The sequence below is a fragment of the Crotalus tigris genome, unplaced genomic scaffold, assembly GCF_016545835.1.
Source record: "Crotalus tigris isolate CLP2741 ecotype Arizona unplaced genomic scaffold, ASM1654583v1 scf7180000022970.308977840:1548163, whole genome shotgun sequence".
Lineage (NCBI taxonomy): Eukaryota > Metazoa > Chordata > Lepidosauria > Squamata > Viperidae > Crotalus > Crotalus tigris.
The window spans coordinates 1,035,039-1,053,076 of record NW_024099557.1 but is presented as its reverse complement, the minus strand read 5'-3'; the positions used below and the strand labels follow the sequence as shown (position 1 = coordinate 1,053,076).

At 42.6% G+C, this 18,038-nt stretch overlaps 1 protein-coding gene and 1 long non-coding RNA gene across 3 annotated transcripts in view; one reads left to right on the top strand and one right to left on the bottom strand.

Annotated features, from left to right (window-relative positions):
* Positions 1-18,038, bottom strand: part of LOC120297088 — a 104,639-nt gene that overhangs the window by 59,893 nt on the left and 26,708 nt on the right. Inside the window, exon 1 of one of the 2 annotated variants that reach the window (XR_005553682.1) lies at positions 10,082-10,243. The exons of the other annotated variant lie outside the window; for it this stretch is intronic. This is a non-coding gene — a long non-coding RNA (uncharacterized LOC120297088). Of the gene's footprint in view, positions 1-10,081; positions 10,244-18,038 lie in introns of those variants that run through there. 2 annotated transcript variants of the gene reach the window in all.
* Positions 10,264-18,038, top strand: part of LOC120297087 (testicular haploid expressed gene protein-like) — a 35,479-nt gene continuing 27,704 nt past the window's right edge. The window contains exon 1 of the mRNA XM_039319330.1: positions 10,264-10,336. The gene's annotated coding sequence lies outside the window, so the exon portion shown is untranslated. The remainder of the gene's footprint in view (positions 10,337-18,038) is intronic.

Genomic DNA, 18,038 nt, shown 5'->3' with positions numbered 1-18,038 from the left:
GCCAGCTACGCCTCAGCCGGCGCAGGGGGGCGGCACCACGAATGCGTGGTGCTCCCAGGCAGGGAAAGTCTTCGACCTACGACCGGTTGGGTAGTCCTCAACTTACAACTGGTTTAGGCCTTGACTTACGACCAGTTGAGTAGTCGATTTACGACCGGTTGGGGGTCGCGGCATTAAAAAGGTTGAGAACCACTGCTCTAAAAGAATGCAAATGACCAGCTGTCTGCAAGCAGTATAAATCCTTCCCTTGCCCACCATCCAGTCAGAGCTGAAGAAGCTTCTTGGATGAGAAGCGAAACGTCTTCAAAGAAAAACAAGAAAGTCCAGCTGCCTCTTGAAAAAGCACCTTTGCGACAACCATGACCAGGATGACGGACTATCCCCATAGACTTCCAGTGTTGGAGTATTCAAAATTCCAGGAGGCAACTTGTTCCACTCATTAATTGTCCACTGTTGGATTGGTTGTCTGAGTTAGTCGTTCCTTGACTGGGGTATTATTTCTGTAATATTTGATTTGGTCTAGTATTAATCTTGGTGTTAATCTCTGCTTATCTGGGTGTTGATTGCTGATGGGGAAGTGTTGTGGTCTTTGAGCTTTTTGTTATAGCTTGGCAACTCTAAGATGTGTGGACTTCAACTCCCAGAATTCCCCAACCAAGGAATTCTGGGAATTGAAGTCCACCTATCCTAGAGTTGCCAAGATTGAAAAAAACACTGCAATATCCGGTGTAAAAACAGCGTTCCACTCCAAAATTTCCCCCCAATTTTTTTTCCTTGTTTGTCAAAGAGAACAGAGGGAGATAAAGGCAAGGTTGTTTTTCAGACTTCCCACCGTCTTTCTACTCAGATTTGCAGAAAGTGTGAAATCTCGGAGATTTCAGGCAGGTCTAAATCCCACCACATCTTTTCCCTCGCAGAAAACAGACGTTCTTCTTTGCGCATCTCCCTTTTTCCAATCCACCGTGGGGCGTATCATCTCTGAGCCCAGCAACATCTAGTGGGCAGGAGCTAAAACAACATTTCTCCTCTCTTCTCTGAAGACCGTTGATGGAAGTCTTTGGATAGAGCAACTTCATTTGGAGCCAGATACAGTTAAAGGAGTCGTACTCAGCTGGTGACTTTGCTCCTGAGAAAAGACTCACAGGACATGAGTCTGCCTATTGTTTTTTTTTTTAGCCAGCCACAAGTGGAAAGCAATTTTGAGGAGGGTTATCTGTGGCTTATCTGGGATGGCCTGCAAGGAGAATTAAGGATAAGAGGAGAATGAACTTGTGGGAAGTCAGCCCCCCAGAGAAGGAAATATTAAAAGGGCAGAAAGATATATTTCCTGAAAAGATATTAAAGAGACAGAAAAGCATGCCCAGTTTTTCTTAATAGCCTCCCCCAAGCAGAAGCCAGCTCTGTACAAATGCAGATGTAAACCATCAGGAAAGTTGGAGCTAGAAGCTTAGGAAGACAAAGACACCTAAAATCTGCATACCCCACCCAAACTCTAAGAGTCATTAGCCCCAGCACCAGGGAAGCAGGATATAACCCTTGGGACATAATAGGATTAACCCACCACCATCAAGAATACCAGAAAGGCACACCCAGACTCAGGTCAGAATACGTGACACAGGAAATACAAAGCCTAAAACAGGAACAGGAAACTACTCCAAACAAATGGCTTCAGAGGGTATAAAAACCCACTTCCCACATGTGCTCAGCCCTTTTTTTCTCTCTTCTTTCCTGCCATCTATCTGTCTGGCTCTTTAATAAACTGCAATCTTCTTTCTAAAGCAGTCGCCATGTTGTTTATCCCCAGCTTGGATGAAGACTTTTCTTTCAACAAACTGTTCGGATGCTTGGTGAGTTAGAACTTTGTTTCAGCTCAAGAGGGCTGCATGTTAACTGGACCCCAGAGAGTGGGGCTATCTCAATTTCACTAATCTGGAGGAAAGGGAAGGAGGAGAACCTGGTGGAAAAGGGCTGTCGACTCACCAGTGTAGGGTGTCAGCACCCCCACCCCAAAGAATGAAATATTTTGAGGAATATTTTTTAAAAAGGCAGGATTGAATATTTCCCCTAAAGGAGAAATGGAGAAATATCTTAACAAAGACAGGAAACAACCCCCAGTCTTCCTGCCTCAAGCAGAAGCTAATCTTTAGAAATGCAGATTTGGTAATCCTTTCAGAAAGACCAGGGCCACACACGATTCATAAGCAAGACGCCTTCAGCCCCCACAACTGATGGGATTAAGAATTTACATTCCCCCACCCAGCTCCAAGGACAGGACAGGACCTCCCAGCCACAATGGGAAGTCAGATGACAATAATTAGAATAACAAAAGGGCACACTCAAGCACAGGTCAAAGTACATTTCTTAGGAGCAGGCATCTCAAAAAGAAAGCCCAAAGAAGATATAAAAACCCACCCATTCTCAACTCTCAACATTTGGCCAGCTGTCCCAGAACTGCATGCTGTTGCTGGTTCCGCTCATCAATAAACAGACCTTCTTTCAAAAGCAGCCTCCATTTTATTCCCGGCTTGGAACTGGACCTGCTTTTTCTTTTAACACCAGTTATATTTACATATTCATCACTGTTCTAATCCAGCTGGAGACACTTTCCCCCTGCAAGAGAACGTTAAATAGGAAGGATTAATCAATGGGATTTTGCTTCCTGGAATTGTGGGTGCTCCATCGCTGGAGGTTTTTAAAAATAGACTGGACAACCGCTTGTCCAGGATGCTATAAGGATTCCTGCCTCGGAGAGGGGGTGGACTAGAAGACCTTCCAGACCCTTTCCAACCCTGTGATTCTACGATTTGAAGGGTAGTTTCTTCACCTCTTCCAATCTCTTCTTGGCCCCTTTGTCATCTGCAAGTCCCTGGCTGCGATGATTTACAGATCTATTTTAAAAACAAGTTACATATACTCCGTTTAACAGATTTTTATTATTATTTTTTGCCAAAAAAGCGTAGGCAATTAATTGTGTTAGGTTTATTCAAATAATCAATGAATTCTGGGTGTATTTTTGTAGTAGATACGGGAGAGAGGAAGAATAGAAACATCTTTGTCTAAGATTGTGCCTAATACACATTCTTTTTACTCTTATTAAGAGGGGAGGGAATGCCTCTTTCTTGACAGTGAGAACAATTAACCAGTGGAACGGCTTGCCCTCCAGAAGTTGTGGGGGCTCCATCACGGGAGGTTTTTAAGAAGAGACTGGACAGCCATTTGTCTGAAATGGTGTAGGGTTTCCTGCCTGAGCAGGGCTTTGGAAGGCCTCCAAGGTCCCCTCCATTTCTGATTTTCTAATAGTATGAAAGCTTTGTCGTGTATGTCCATTTGCTACATCATTTTAGAAGAGGCTTTTCTCTTCTTTTTCATGGAGCTTCTTCTCAGATGCCTCCTCTCTCTCAGAGATTTGCATGAGAAGATCATGCCAAACAACGGATGGAAACTAATCAAGGAGAGAAGCAACCTGGAACTAAGAAGAAATTTCCTGACAGTGAGAACAATTAACCAGTGGAACAACCTGCCTCCAGGAGCGGTGAATGCTCCCACACTGGACGTTTTTAAGAAGAGACTGGACAGCCATTTGTCTGAAATGGTGTAGGTGTCATGGTTCCGATTAATGAAACACTTCAAAGAACTTCCGGGCATGTTTATCCTAAAGCCTTTATTACCAGTGTTACAAATTGATGGCACATCATGGAGGTTTATGCCAGAATCTGAATTCCTCTTGCTGGAATCTAATTTTTCTTGCTAAACCCCTCCCTTATCTTGCAGTCACGAGTCACATCTTCCAATTAGCCCAGAGGGCAGAGATTCACTTCCATTCCTTTTCCCGGGCTTCTGTTATTTTCCCTCCCTTTTCTCTGTCATCTGAATTAACTCTAAAAATACCAGACAGTTCTGCATATTTTGTCAAAGCAAGAATATTCAATATTAGCAGTGTTGACAATAGGGTTTCCTGCCTAAGCAGGGAGTTGGATTATTATTATTATTTTTAATAATTTTTTATTTTTCCAAACTCTCCCCCATACATATACCGTAATATTTATCAGATGTTAACATACATTCTTTTTACATTCATATATAAGATACTTTTAATAAAATGAAATAAATACATACACATGATTTTTGGTGTTGCTTGCCCATTTCCCCTTTCACCGTATCCACACTCCTTTTTCTCTACCTTCTTTCTCCCTTTCTTCTCTTCGCAGGGAGTTGGATTAGATGACCTCCAAGGTCCCTTCCAACTTTATTATTATTATTATTATTAACCAGTGGAACAACTTGTCTCCAGAAGCTGTGAATGCTCCAACACTGGAGGTTTTTAAGAAGAGATTGGACAACCATCTGTCTGAAATGGTATAGGGTCTCCTGCTTGAGCAGGGAGGTTGGACTAGATGACCTCTGAGGTCCAACTCTTTTAGTCTATATTCTGTTCTATATTCTATCATCTTGATTAGAAAAAGCATTCCCAACTTTTTGCTTTGGGAAAGGAGAGAATGCCTCTTCCAAAATGGCAACACTATGTTTTAGAACTGCATAAATTTCAGTCAGTGCTCCTCACGTTCCCTTCTGTGAGAAATCAGCTGCCCCCACAGAGAAAGAACTATTTTTGGAAATATTTAAAAGGCAGAATATATTTCCCTAAAGGATTTTAAAAGCAGAAACCAACCCCCCCCCCCAAGTATCTCTGTCCCAAACAGAAACCAAGTCTGCATAAATGCAGATGTGATAATCTTGTCAGAAAGACTGGAGTCAGGAAACTGGGATTAGGAAGAAAGATCCCTAGAATCAACACCAAAAATCTAAGAGTCATCAGCCACAGCCCCAGGGAAGCAGGATATGAGCCTTGGGACATAATAGGATTAACCCACCACCATCAGAATACCAGAAAGGCACCCTCAGACTCAGGTCAAAGTTCATGCCACAGGAACAACTCCAAACAAAAGGCTCCAGAGGGTATAAAAACCCTTTCCCTACATATGCACACTCTCTTTTCTTCCAGAGCCATCTTTCTGTCTGGCTCTCCTCTTCAATAAACTGCAACCTTCTTTCTAAAGCAGTCGCCATGTTGTTTATTCCCGCCTTGGGCTGAACCGTGATGAAGACTTTTCCTTCAGCACTTCCCTCCTCACAGCACAGAATGTTTCATCTCATTGCTGTGTTTTCTAAGGCAATGCAATAAATTGCATGGGGCTACACCAAGGCTTCTTCAGATATGATTCCCGTTGATGATAAAGCCACCGTGCAATCTGCACGTTTTGCATTTGGACGTGTTCTTCCTTTTGGGTGGGCCTATAGGAAAGGGTTCAGGTTTGCCCTGAGATACAGCAACACTGCTTTAAATATCTGGCCCCTCTTGCTCCCCCCCCCTCCCGTCCCAGTGCTGTTACAAAACCAAGAAGGAATATCTCATTTAAAGCAATCATGGGTTTATTTATTTATGAGACTTATATACCGCTTTAAGTGCAAGCACTCTCTAAGCGGTGTACACCAATAAGCAATGTATATATATATATATTTACATTGCCCCCAACAATCTGGGTCCTCATTTTACCTACCCCGGAAGAATGGAAGGCTGAGTCAACCTTGAGCCGGTGAGATTTGAACTGCTGACCTGCTGAACACAGTCAGCTAAAGTGGCCTGCAGTATTGCACTCTAACTGCTGCGCCACCTCGGCTCATTACCACATAAAATGTAGTATCTATTACTTTTAAAACCAGTTTGGTGTAGCAGTTAAGTTGCTGGAGACTGTGACTTCTAAGTTCGTCTTAGGCACGAAAGCCCGTTGGGTGACTTTGAGCCAATCAGCAGGAGATGTGAGTTCTAGTCCTGCCTTAACCATAAAAGCTGGCTGGATGACTTTGAGCCAATCAGCAGGAGAGGGTGAGTTCTAGTTCAACTTTAGGCACAGAAGCCTATTGGGTGATTATGAGCCAATCAGCAGGAGATGTGAGTTCTAGTCCTGCCTTAACCATAAAAGCTGGCTGGATGACTTTGAGCCAATCAGCAGGAGAGGGTGAGTTCTAGTTCAATTTTAGGCACAGAAGCCTATTGGGAAAGAGTACAGAGAAGAGCAACAAAGATGATTAGGGGACTGGAGGCTAAAACATATAAGGAACGGTTGCTCGAATTGGGTATGTCTAGTTTAACGAAGAGAAGGACAAGGGGGGACATGATAGCAGTTTTCCAATATCTCAAGGGCTGCCCCAAAGAAGAGGGAGTCAAGCTATTCTCCAAAGCACCTGAAGGCAGGACAAGAAGCAACGGGTGGAAACTAATCAAGGAGAGAAGCAACCTAGAACTAAGGAGAAACTTCCTGACAGTGAGAACAATTAATCAGTGGAACAGCCTGCCTCCAGAAGCAGTAAATGCTCCAACACTGGAAGTTTTTAAGAAGAGACTGGACAGCCATTTGTCTGAAATGGTGTAGGGTTTCCTGCCTGAGCAGGGGGTTGGACTAGATGACCTCCAAGGTCCCTTCCAACTTTACTACTACTACTACTACTACTACTACTACTACTACTACTACTATTATTACTACTATTATTATTATTATGAGCCAATCAGCAGGAGATGTGAGTGATAGTCCTGCCTTAACCATAAAAGCTGTGTGAGAAGTCAGCCCCCCAGAGAAGGAAATATTCAAAGGGCAAAAAAATATATTTCCTCAAAGGATCTTGAAGAGGCAGAAAAGCAGGCCAGCACTTTGACACTCCTGACACTCCACTTTGACACAGCTGCAAGGATTCGCTCAAGAACCCTGGCCCAAAAAAAAAAAAAAAAGTCGTACAATCAAACGCAACTCACTTAACCACTGCCTTGCTTAGCAACAGATATTCTGATCCTCATTGTGGCCATAAGTCAAGGACTACCTGTACTCTTGTACAAGCTGAGGCCAGGCAGGGCTTTGAGGGTGCCTGAAGACCACACTCAACACTTCCCTCTTATGTGAAAGCAGGACATTCAGGGGCTGTTATAAAAATACAGAGGAGTGGTGGGGGAGAGACCTTGTCGTGCACATGGCTGCAGTCCAGATATTTTGTTTTCCCCCGCTGAATTTATAAGAGGGTGGGTTTTTTTGAGTTTTTGTTGGCTTTTCAATAATAATAATAATAATAATCCTGCAGCATAACACCCCAGACTTAACAATTGTCAATAAGAAAGACAAAAAAGTCTGGATAGTGGAAGTGGCAGTGCCTGGAGATAGCAGAATAGATGAGAAAGAACTGGAGAAGATAACAAAATACAAAGACCTACAAATAGAAATAGAAAGACTGTAGCAAAAGCAAGCAAGGGTAGTACCAATAGTGATAGGCTCCTTGGGTGCAATCCCAAAACAACTGGAGCACCACTTGAACACCATTGACACTGACAAATTCGCCATTAGTCAATTGCAAAAGGCGGCCTTACTAGGAACTGCTTCCATCCTGCGACGATATCTGTAATACCATCAAACATCCACATCTGCCTGTCCCAGGTCCTGGGTAAGAACTCGATAGGTAGATAAAATGCCAAATCCAGTCTGAACATCTGGCTGACTGTGCGATGATCCGTAATAATAATAATAATAATAATAATAATAATAATAATAATAATAATAATAATAATAATAATAATAATAATGAGACAAGCACCTGCAACATAACACCCCAGACTTAACAATTGTCGATAAGAAAGACAAAAAAGTCTGGATAGTGGACGTGGCAGTGCCTGGAGATAGCAGAATAGAAGAGAAAGAACTGGAGAAGATAACAAAATACAAAGACCTACAAATAGAAATAGAAAGACTGTGGCAAAAGCAAGCAAGGGTAGTACCAATAGTCATAGGCTCCTTGGGTGCAATCCCAAAACAACTGGAGCACCACTTGAACACCATTGGCATTGACAAATTCGCTATTAGTCAATTGCAAAAGGCGGCCTTACTAGGAACTGCTTCCATCCTGCGACGATACCTGTAATACCATCAAACATCCACATCTGCCTATCCCAGGTCCTGGGTAAGGACTCGATAGGTAGACAAAATGCCAAATCCAGTCTGAACATCTGGCTGACTGTGCGATGATTGATAATAATAATAATAATATACATCAGATGGTTGAAGAAGAAAAAATGGCTTTGGAAGAATATCTGAAGAACAATGATGAAGATGCACTGAAATTAGTATATCAGGAAGGCTTACTAACTACTGGAGAGACCAAACTGGCCTACAAGAAAGACCAAATGAAGAACAGAATAGAGGCATGGGAAGACAAAGCACTACATGGCCAATACATGAAAAAAATAGCTGGGAAAGCAGATAATAATAAAACCTGGCAATGGCTAAGAGCAGGAAAATTGAAGAAAGAGACCGAGGGACTAATTCTGGCTGCACAAGACCAAGCCTTAAGGACAAATGCATACAAAGTCAAAATTGAGAAGACAGCAACAGACAGTAAGTGCCGCCTATGCAAAGAAGCTGAAGAAACAGTGGACCACTTGGTAAGCTGTTGCAAGAAGATTGCACAAACTGATTACAAGCAGCGGCATGACAAAGTAGCAACAATGGTGCATTGGAAGATCTGCAAAAAATATCATTTGCCTGTAAGCAAAAACTGGTGGGATCATAAAATAGAGAAAGTCATAGAAAATGATAAAATTAAACTGCTCTGGGACTTCAGAATTCAAACAGACAAGCACCTGCAACATAACACCCCAGACTTAACAATTGTCGATAAGAAAGACAAAAAAGTCTGGATAGTGGATGTGGCAGTGCCTGGAGATAGCAGAATAGAAGAGAAAAACTGGAGAAGATAACAAAATACAAAGACCTACAAATAGAAATAGAAAGACTGTGGCAAAAGCAAGCAAGGGTAGTACCAATAGTCATAGGCTCCTTGGGTGCAATCCCAAAACAACTGGAGCACCACTTGAACACCATTGGCATTGACAAATTCGCTATTAGTCAATTGCAAAAGGCGGCCTTATTAGGAACTGCTTCCATCCTGCGACGATATCTGTAATACCATCAAACATCCACATCTGCCTATCCCAGGTCCTGGGTAAGGACTCGATAGGTAGACAAAATGCCAAATCCAGTCTGAACATCTGGCTGACTGTGCGATGATCGATAATAATAATAAAGTTGAGAAAGACTGATCTTACATAATATTTTTTCAGACTTGGCAACTTTAAGATGTGTGGACTTCAACTCCCAGAATTGATTTAGAGCTGGAAGGGACCTTGTCCAAGATTGTCCAATCTCTTCTTAAAACCCTCCAGTGTTGGAGCATTCACCGCTTCTGGAGGCAGGTTGTTCCACTGGTTAATTGTTCTCACTTCAGGAAGTTTCTCCTTAGTTCTAAGTTGCTTCTCTCCTTGATTAGTTTCCATCTGTTGCTTCTTGTCCTGCCTTCCGGCGCTTTGGAGAATAGCTTCACTCCCTCTTCTTTGTGGCAGCCCCTGAGATATTGGAAGACTGCTATCCTGTCCCCCCCTCGTCCTTCTCTTCATTAAACTAGACATCCCCAATTCCAGCAACTGTTCCTTACATGTTTTAGCCTCCAGTCCCCTAATCATCTTTGCTGCTCTTCTCTGCACTCTTTCTAGAGTCTCAACATCTTTTTTACATCATGGTGACCAAAACTGGATGCCGTATTCCAAGTGTGACTTTACCAAGGCATTGTAAAGTGGTATTAACAGTTCATGTGATCTTGATTCTATCCCTCTGTTAATGCAGCCCAGCACTGTGTTGGCCTTTTTGGCAGCTGCAGCACACGGCTGGTTCACATATCTAAGTGATTGTTCACTAGGACTCTGAGATCCTTCTCACAGTTGCTACTATTGAGCCAAGTATCCGCTATACTATACCTATACATTTGGTTTTTCTTGCCTAAATGTAGAAAAATAACCACCTCAATTATATTTTAAGGTTTACACAACACTTTTTGTGTGTTCCCACTTGGCAAAGCCAGGAGACTGTGCCGCTGATTTTTGATAACTGAAGTCAGAGGTTGGGAAGGGGTGGGGGGGTGGCTCAACAATTGCAAAAACAAGGCGTTCAGGACACAGTGTGCACGGAAGGTGAAAATTCGCATCGCTTACAAACGCTGAAGGATTTTGACGAAGGTGGCCTGCTTCTTAAGAGAGCGAGAGGGTCTTCTAAGCCCGGAGTTTGATGTTATCGTACTCCAGCAGATCCCTTTGAATGTTCTTCTGTCCCAATGGCCTTTCTCGGAATGCATCCGAGGCGTTCGGTCCAGAGAGGTTCCCCTGGCAACGGAAGATGCGGTCATAGTCTCCCTGGCAACATCGCTCGCCTTACTCTGATTGCTTAAGCCATGCAGAGACTCAAAACAGGTTGGTATCCACAAGGGGTAGAGTGACATTAGGAAAAGGTCCAAGAAGGGAAATTACTGCGAGGCACAGGAACTTAGGAAGCTGCTCCTACTGGGTCCAAGTACCGGGAAGTAGAGTTCAGAGTTGTTTTTGAATGAGGTTTTTTTCTTACAGCTAGTCCTCATAAAGGTCTTTGGTCAGACCCCGCAGGAACCTGGTTGTTGGGCAAACCCGACCCGATGGAAGAGAAAATATAAAAGTTTTAAATTTATATCGTAGCTGAGTTCATACAGGTCCAACTAGACCAGGGGTCTTCAAACTTGGCCCTTTTAGGACTTGTGGACGTCGACTCTCAGAATTCCTCAGCCAGGCACGCTGAGGAATTCTGGGAGTCAACGTCCACAAGTCCTAAAAGGGCCAAGTCTGAAGACCCTTGGTGTACATTGTAGAAAGAATCGAAGGTGCTGAAGTTGGCACGAAGTGTATTAGCGGTGGCTGTTGTTTTTATGATCCTCAATTTGCAAAAATGGGCTCTGCCACCAGATGGCAGAGGAGACTTTCAGTCTTCTCTTGGGCGCCATCTACTGACCGGTGGCTGTTTTGCAGTACCGCCAGCAAGTTTGGTCCTAAACTGACAATTGGGATGGGTAAACATAGATTAGAAAGTCAGAAAGTTTAGACCAGGGGTCTTCAAACTTGGCCCTTTTATGACTTGTGGACTTCGACTCCCAGAATTCCTCAGCCAGGCATGCTGGCTGAGGAATTCTGGGAGTCGAAGTCCACAAGTCATATAAGAGCCAAGTTTGAAGACCCCTGAAATAGACCATTTACCGATCGGTCAACTAGATTCACACACGAGGATAATCATGGCTAGGCTCTGTGGTTATAAATGGATATGTATGTATGTCTTAGCATGTTTGCAAATCTCTCTGGGTCATGTAAGGCTCAGTGTGTGAACTCAGAAAAATGGATTAGTTCCAGAAGTGAGTTAAGTGTGTTTAAACACACCCAATTGTAGAGGATGAATCCTCATCACCAACAGCAACAAGACTCTAGAGTCAAAAGAAACAGCTCAACTGAGCTTCTCCTACACAAAATTAAGATGTCAATTACCTACTACCCCCAGCTCAGTTTATCAAATTTTAAATTTCTAAAAAGAAAAAAAATAATAATTTCTTCTATGCTGTGCACGCTGGCATACTTCTGGGCAGCAGTAATAAAACTTGTCTTATTCTCAACATCCAAATAAGGTCAATGGGTAGAAGAGCACTAGGATAACAGAATAACAAAACTGGAAGAGACCTAGGAGGTCTTCTAGTCCAACCCCCTGCTCAAGCAGGAGACACTATACCTGTGGTGGCGAACCTATGCTCTGGGTGCCAGAGGCAGCACTCAGCGCCCTCTCTGTGGGCACGCGCGCTGTCACCCCAGTCCTAGGCCTTCAGCTGGGTTTTATAAAACCTTTTCGCTTTAGGCCTCCGCTGCCATGTGCAAAAAAAAAAAAAAAAAGGTTCAATCAGTCAATTTCAACTTTTTACAGGGAAAAAAAAAGATCTCACAAAGTTGGAATTGATTGATTGAACTTTTTAGTCCCACCCAGTCTGCCGTTACCACCGCAGCCACGCCCATCAAATGGGCCACACCCACACAATTGGCCACACCCACCTGGCACCTGATGATACATAAGTGGGTTTTGGGTTGCAGTTTGGGCACTCGGTCTCTAAAAGGTTCGCCATCACTGCACTATCCTGTTCCAGACAAATGGCTGTCCAGTGTCCAGTCTCTTCTTTAAAACTTCCTGTGTTGGAGCATTTACAACTTCTGGAGGCAGGTTGTTCCACTGATTAATTATTATCAGGAAATTTCTCCTTAGTTCCAGGTTGCTTCTCTCCTTGATTAAGTTTCCATCCGTTGCTGCTTCTCCTGCCTTTGCTGCAACCATCATAAATGCGTGCTGGTTGCCAAGTGCTCAAATTTGACCAAATTTGAATGCTGTGGTGGTTGTAAGTGCAAGAAGTGCTCATAAGTTGTTGTTTTTTTCAGTGATGTTATATAACTTCAATCGCTAAACAAATGGTTGTTAAGTTGAGAATGCTGTGCTGGTTGTAAGTGCAAGAACTGCTCCTAAGTTGTTGTTTTTCAGTGATGTTATATAATTTCAATCGCTAAACAAATGGTTGTTAGCTGTAGACATTATCTTGATTTTGTTGACCAAACCTCACCAAACTATTGCCAAGACAACTGGGTATGAAATCACTCAAGATGACTCAACTGGAAGATGTCTCTACATTTTTATCCACTCAAGAAAAGTTCTAGGGCAGTGGTTCTCAACCTTTTTAATGCCGCGACCCCCAACCGGTCGTAAGTCGAGGACTACTCAACTGGTGCAGCACCGTTTGCAGAATGGGACTTTTAGCGGGCTCAGCAGGGCAGAGACAGCCTGGACAATTCCTATTGGCTTTTGAAAGCCAATAGAATTAGACTCTATTCAAGAGGGTCTATTCTATTGGCTTTCAAAAGCCAATAGAATAAAAAGGAGTAGCACAGCTAAGGAAAAGGGGGAGAAAATGGCGGACTGTGTTGTTTGGCGACCCCCGTGAAATGGTCATTCGACCCCAAATGGGGTCCCGACCCACAGGTTGAGAACCACTGTTCTAGGGCTTCAGGCTGGCTGTTGATAGAACCAGGATGAGCTGCTTTGGGAAGTCAGGAGATTGTCTGAAGTTTGTAGTGTGACTGGAGATGAAACAAAATGGTGGGCAAAGTAGCACCAGTCCCATCTTTTTAAGAAGTTAATTGCTCTCACCTTAGAACTAAGGAGGAATTTCCTGACAGGGAGAACAATTAACCAGTGGAATAGTTGCCTTCAGAGGTTGTGGATACTCCATCCCCGGAGGTTTTTAAGAAGAGATTGGACAGCCATTTGTTCAGTCTCCTGCTTAGGTGGGGGGGCTGGACTAGAAGACCTCCAAGGTCCCTTCCAACTCTGTAATTCTGTTATTCTGTATGTCTTGGTTATTTCAATTCAATGAAGCCTATCTTAGGGGGTCACCTCCTCAAAATGACATGAAGCTGACATAATTCTTAGCAATTGTGCCTCCCTAACTGGGCTGTGTTTGAAGGGAATTCTAGGGGTTGCAGAAAAAAAAGAGTCTTAAGAACAATAATAATTTATCAAATGTATATGTGCTGCCCAACTCTCATGTTGGCTAAGGACCCTGGGACTTGCAGGAAATCTTCATGGGGGTGGGGAGAATTGTTCAGGTTCTTTCATGACAACTGCCAAACTTAGTGGGATTCAACCAACAGCTAAGTTGCCAAAATTTGGTACAAAAGACCCGGCCCCAATTTAACCTAGATCTATTACCAGTAGTTTTGTGAATACAACTTTTATGGGTGTGTTTTGCTTCTGTTTCTGCTCCTGGGCACAGAAACACACTAACTCTCCGAAGTGTGGATTTTGTCCACATAGCAGCAAGGATGCTATGGCAACAATTTTGCACTTGTTGATTGCAAAATTTGGGAAGGTGGTAGAAGATTGGAGAAAACATCCCCTGTTCTTGAAGCAATTATTCAGCTTTCTCACACACAAAGTATCTAAATTCCAAATCACCCATTAGCCATTAAGTGCTATGGAAAAGGACGAAGAAGTCTAGCCATTCACTATTGGAATCACATTTTAGTAAATATTTTTCCCCAAACTGGTCTGGGATTAAATATATTGGGTCCACATATTTAAGCAAACTCCTCTAATTTTCATTTTTGGGAATACCGGTGAGCAACTGCTATAAGCTCTTTATGACCTGTGGACTTCCAGAATTCCTGAGCCAGCTATACATGTGGAGTTGAAATCCACATGTAAAGAGACCGTAGTTACCCACCCTTGTACTGGAGGAATATGTGTGTTGAAAAACCATGGTTCTGTACTTCAGTGAGTTGCGCAATGCATTTTTTTTTTTTTTGGCTCAAAATGCGCATACAAATACGATCACAGAAATTTTACGCAAAATCAAATCTCTGTGTGCATAATTCATAAATCATTGTAGAGTGCAGAAAACAGAATACAATATAGGGATATGTCCTGAAATACAAATGGAAGACTTTACATACACATGTGCAAAAATGACCTCTCGAAGTATGTTCAGTATTTGAATTTTCTTTAGAAAAGAACTTTTTCGCAGCAGTTGAGGGATGCAAAGGCTGATGTAACAATCATTACATAATCGTAACAATGATATGAAATAGAACACAGAATCACAGGGCCAGGAGGGACTTTTGCTCAAGGCAGGAGACCTTAGACCTACCCAGTCAAATGTTGTGCAGTCTATTCAAGCTTTTCCATTAATTAATTGTTCTGTCAGACAATTTCTTCTTAGTTCCAGGTTGGATCTCTCTTTAACAAGCTTCCACCTGTCACTTCTTGCCCTTTGATACCCCAGAAAATAAGTCAATCCTCTCTTCTCTGTAATAGCCCCTTATAGGGACACCATGTCACCCCTAATATATCAGATTATTTATTTGTCTGTCTGTCTGTCTATCTATCTTATCTAACTTATTTATCATCTACCTTCTCTATCGTCTATCATCTACTACTCTCTCTACCTACTCTCTCTCATCTGTCTGTCTGTCTGTCTGTCTATCTGTCTGTCTATCCATCCAGTTGTGGGATTCAAATATGTGAATAACCGGTTCTCTGTGTGGATGCCACTTCTGGAGGTCCATTCTGGGCCTGGGTAACAAAATATTAGTTACCGGTTCTGCTGGTGTGAATTGGCTGAATCCCACCACTGTATCTATCTATCATCTACCTTATCTATCTACCTTATCTATCTACCTTATCTATCTACCTTATCTATCTATCTATCTATCTATCTATCTATCTATCTATCTATCTATCTTATCTAACTTATCTATCATCTACCTTCTCTATCGTCTATCATCTACTACTCTCTCTACCTACTCTCTCTCATCTGTCTGTCTGTCTGTCTGTCTATCTGTCTAGCCATCTATCCATCCAGTTGTGGGATTCAAATATGTGAATAACCGGTTCTCTGTGTGGATGCCACTTCTGGAGGTCCATTCTGGGCCTGGGTAACAAAATATTAGTTACCGGTTCTGCTGGTGTGAATTGGCTGAATCCCACCACTGTATCTATCTATCATCTATCTATCTATCTATCTATCTATCTATCTATCTATCTATCTATCTATCTATCCACCCATCCCCACACTCACCCACCTACCTACCTAATTCCTGGAGCATTTCTAATTGTTCAGCTGTCTGTTTTTTTCACTTTCTGTACAAGCTTTCCCCTAAGTAAATATCACACACCATTTTCTGGGGCAAGGCTACCCTCAAGTGGTGATAATTGATATTACCTTTCCAAAACTCATGTCAATCTGATTTCTGGAGCTGTCCCTGAGTATAGATAATCCTCGATTGACAACAGTTTGTTTAGCGATCGTTCAAAGTTACAAGGGCACTGAAATAAGTGACTTATCCCCATTTTTTCACACTTATGACTGCTGCAGCATCCCCATGGTCACGTGGTTTACATTCAGTTGCTTGACAAACGGTTCATATGTATGACGGTTGCAGTGTCCCATGGTCACAGGATCACCTTTTGCAAACTTTTGAGAAGTCAGTGGGAAAGCCACATTCACTTAACAACCACGTCACTAACTTAACTGCAAAGATTCATTTAACAATTGGGTCAAGAAAAGTCATTAAAAGGAGCTTAACTTAACAACAGTCTCACTTAGCAAGAGAAATTTTGAGCTCAGTTGTGGTTGTAAGTTGAAAGCTAGCTGTAATGCAATTTAAACAAAAACTCACTAGGAAGCTTGCTTAGCATATTTTATACAGTAAGGCAGAATCAAATTTTGGAAATATATACAGGAGTACTGCCAAATGATTTCTTTTAGATTATTCCCAGTTCTGGACATAAACAATAATTTGTGGTTGTTGTTGTTAGTTGTGAAGTCGTGTCTGACCCATCGCGTCCCCATGGACAACATTCCTCCAGGCCTTCCTGTCCTCTACCATCTTCTGGAGTCCATTTAAGCTCACGCCTTCTGCTTCAGTGACTCCATCCAGCCTCCTCCTTCTCTGTCGTCCCCTTCTTCTATTGCCCTCCATCTTTCCCAGCATTAGGCTCTTCTCCAGTGAGTCCTTCCTTCTCATTAGGTGGCCAAAGTACTTGAGTTTCAACTTCAGCATCTGGCCTTCTAAGGAGCAGTCAGGGTTGATCTCCTCTAGGATTGACCGGTTGGATCGCCTTGCAGTCCAGGGGACTCACAGGAGTCTTCTCCAGCACCATAGTTCAAAGGCCTCCATTCTTTGGCGCTCAGCCTTTCTTACGGTCCAGCTTTCACAGCCATACGTTGCAACTGAGGAAACCATGGCCTTGACTTATATGTATTTTAAACAATAATACTGTTGTGGTTCCGGCTAATGAAACATTCCAAAGACATTCCAGACATTTATTTTCCTAAAAGTCTTTTATTGTTACAAAATGTTGGCACAGGCACAACGGGGGGATGCTAGGATCTAAGTTCTCTTCCTCTGAGCAGTTAAATTATCAGCATGTTCCCTCCCTAAATTAGCCGTCATATCTCACATCATATCTTTACTTGTATCTTTACAAATACAAGTAAAATAAAAGTTAGTGTGGCCGAGTACTGAAAGCGCTAGATTAGGAAATCCCCCTCAACCATAGAAGCTCAGCTTTGGCCTGGTCCTTGCCCCTCAACCCAGCCTACCTCACAAGTCTGTTGTAGTGGTAAAATCTGGAGAAAGGAGAGGAATTCAGGCTGCCTTGATTTCTTTTTGAAGAAAATGGTGAGCTATAAATTTCATAAAGCAGACAGAACTAATTATCTGACTCCTTGGGCTTGAAGGGAATGACAGTCCTTTCTGAAGTACAAAAACAGGTTGGTTGGGAGAAAACTAAATGAAAGTCAGGAACCAAACAAATTAGGCAGAAATCTGGGCTTTGTTGGGAACTGAATACAGTATCCCAGAAAGAGATGGATCTGGGTGCAATCAATCAGTCCTCAATTTACAACCGCAATTGGGATTGGAATTTGTAAAAAAACCTTTTTTGCCACAGATGTTAAGCGAATCACTGAAGCGATTAAGTGAATCGTGCAGTTGTTAAGTAAATCAGGCTTCCTCCATGGATTTTCCTTGTCAAAAACTTGCTGGGAAGGTTGCAAGTGTGGATGACTCTGGGACCATTTGTTAGAAGAAATTGGGCTAGTTTCTCTAGCCGGGAGAACGAACGAGAGTACCGCCACAGAGAAATAGAGACATGAAGCCAGCTGCTGGAAAGGAAGACCCTTTATTCAAGTTCAAAAGCGAAGTGACACAATAATCGGTTCTGGGACAGCTAACAAAGTGGTCTGGAGAGCAGATAGGTTTTTATATGATTTGGGGGCTTTGTGATTTAGATGTCCAGGTTCGTTGCAAAATGCACTTCAATCTTCAATGCACTGTGTCTTTTAATATTCTAATTGTTGTTGCCTGACTGTTATTGTGGCTGAGAGGTTATGCTCTGTCCTTGGAGCTAGGGGGAAATGTAGATTTTAGGTGTCTTTCTGCTTGTAATCCGATCAGTTCCAGGCTTCAGTGGAGGCTATTTTGTTTGTAAATGGAATAGTTTGCTTTGGTGAATGGAAACTAAATATCCATTCACAGGGCTGGCTGCTTGAACAGGAGCGCT